This window comes from Lontra canadensis, unplaced genomic scaffold, assembly GCF_010015895.1.
Source record: "Lontra canadensis isolate GAN:19392208 unplaced genomic scaffold, GSC_riverotter_1.0 scaffold68, whole genome shotgun sequence".
In the NCBI taxonomy this organism is placed as follows: domain Eukaryota; kingdom Metazoa; phylum Chordata; class Mammalia; order Carnivora; family Mustelidae; genus Lontra; species Lontra canadensis.
In genome coordinates, this window is record NW_022631062.1 from 10,815,339 (window position 1) to 10,818,043 (window position 2,705).

Sequence of the window (2,705 nt, forward strand, 5' to 3'; positions counted from 1 at the left end):
CAGAAGAGGAGACACAGACACAGAGGAGAAGCCATGTGAGGACGGAGGCAGAGATGGGAGGGGTGTAGCCACCAGCCCAGGGACACCTGGAGCCCCAGAAGCTAGAAGAGGAGGAAGGACCCTTCCCTAGAGCCTCAGGAGGGAGCACAGCCCTGCCCCGCCTGGATCTCAGACTCTGGTCTCCGGAGTGGGGGGAGGATGAACCCCGTGGCTTGAAGGTCCCATCATAATAATGTTCTTCCTTATTCTTCTCTCGACCCTAAACAGTCACCCCTGGCTCCTCACTCTGGCCCTGAGTCCCAGGAAGCCTTGCCTGGCCACCCCATGGGGTCCCAAACCCACAGAGGTTGCACAGAGGACCCATCCATTCCAGAACCTGCAGGTGCCCGGCCCGGTGAGGGCTGGATTCTCAGGTTCCGGTTTTAACTCAAATCCGTGCACGAAACTGGAGGCTCCCGGCTCGAGGGTCGCGGTCATCGGCGGAAGCAGAGCAGGTGTTTACGACGGAAACTTCTCTCCTTGGCTCGCATGCCCGCGCCCCCCTGGTTGCAGGGTCCTTCCTGTAATCTCGGGGCGCCGTCTGCTTATCGCGCTCGACACCTTGACGGAGCGGCTCCTTGACGTGGCCCCACGGGTATCTCGGCCGGCGTGACGGCCGATAGCAAGCGGCCGCTTCCTCTGCTGGGAGGACTCGGTTTTCTTTCTTGGTGCGTGGACGTGTTTCGAAAGACGCTGACTCCTCTTCTGCGTATTTAAGCCCCGACACAAACCATGGATGTTTTTCAACCAAACCTTCGTTATCAGCCATCAGTGCCTCTTGTGAAACACGTTTCTTCACGGTGCAGTTTTTTTTTTTTTTCTTTTTTTAAGGTTTTTATTTATTGCAGGAGAGACACAGAGAGAGCATGAGCAGGGGAAGGGGGAGAGGCAGAGGGGAAGCAGGCTCCCCGCTGAGCAGAGAGCCCGATGCAGGACTCGATCCCAGGACCCGGCGATCGTGACCTGAGCCGAAGGCAGACGCTTCCCCGACGGAGCCCCGCAGACGCCCCACAGTGTAGACCGTGAGTGGATCGGGCTGTCCCGTGTAATCACAGCGAGCATCTCCCGACCCGGGTGTCCATGGGCTTCCCTCGTCCTCGAATGAGCACACACAGCCCAGAACAGCATTTTCCTCCTTAAATGGTCACAGCCAAAGCCCGATGTTTGGTATATGGTCATGCAGAACGGTGACAGAGGGGCGCTGGGCCAAGCTCACCAAGCGCCTTCCCCCTCCTCTGCGCCCGTGAGCCCCGAGCTCAAAGGTGACAGGAAGAGCCACCCCCAGGTCCCTCATCCCAGTCCTGGCTGCCTGGTGTCTGCCCCTCGGGGGGGACATCCGGTGGCCGTCTTTCCCCATCCCTTCCCCCCCGACTGCGTTCCCATAACTGTGGACACGCGTTTCCATGTCCCCACTCCGCAGAGTTTCCAAATGGGCAACGCGTCTGCCCAGCGTCCGGAAGGCATCGCTGGTGGGATCCTCGGAGACTTTCTGTTAACGGCTGAGACGCTGCGGGGCCGTCCCGAGGCAGCCGCCGTCCCAGGAACCCATCCTGGGAGGTCCAGGGTCTGTCCACAGCCACTGCTGGAATCCCAGGCTGCCGCCATCACCCACCCACTGGCCCCCCAGCCTGCTTGGTTTTTTATTTTATTTTAATTTTTTAGCAGCTGAGTCAGTGTTCCTGGGGTTGTCACCAAATGTCGTGTCATCAGTGCCGCTCGGAGGCTGTGTGGCGGTCGGGGTCCAGAGGACCCTGTCCAGGGAGTCAGGTCCTCTCCAAATGCCCCCCTGGGTCAGAGGCGGCCTGGGGGTCGGAGGCTGGATCCCTCGGGGCAGCGGGGCTCGACCGTGCAGGCGGCCAGTGTAGACACCAGGAGGGATGCGAGGAAGGAGCGGGGGGCTGGGGGAGCTCGATGGGAGGCTTCCAGGCACCTGCTGGGAGAGCTGAGTGTCCACAGGACGCTGAACCCTCCTCTGCGAGTGCAGCCCCTCCTGAGCCCGACCCCGAACAGAGATGGGCCCGAGGGGGCATGTCCGGCATAAGCCACTCTCCTCCCCGGCCCGGCCACGTGCCCCTCGCAAGATCTGAGCAAAGCCCTCGACAGGGCAGAACCTCAGGCGTCCGTCCATGACTCGAGGACAGAGACACCTGCTTCTCTGGGGGGGCTGGGTCGGGTCTGCCCACGTCTCTGGAGACGGACCTCCCCCACCTGCAACGTGGTGCCGTGGGCGTCTGTCCCACGGAGAACCACAGCCTGTCCGTGCCCCGGGGCCCACCCGGCAGGAGTCCTATATTCCGAGGACGCCCACCTGCCCCACTTTCGGTTTCGCTTCCCGCTTCCCCAGACGACCTCGTGCTCTCGACCCCAGCGTCCTGTGTAGACGGCCGGGCTGTGCAGAGTCTGTTTAAGGACGGGGAGTCTTGGGAAGAACCTTTATTCACCGGCGACGGGATTCATACCAAACCCCACAGCGTAGGGGGCAACACCGGCTCCTTCCCGGCCATTTGCAGAATCAGAGCAGCCCGGCCAGGACACGGACTTCTCCCCTCAAAACCCGCTCCCGACACGCGACTTTGTCCCCCCAAATGTGCCCACTCGTGTCCCACCGTAGAACTATTTTATTTCTCCCGGAGTCAAAAATACAGAAATCAGGAAGGAAACGCCCG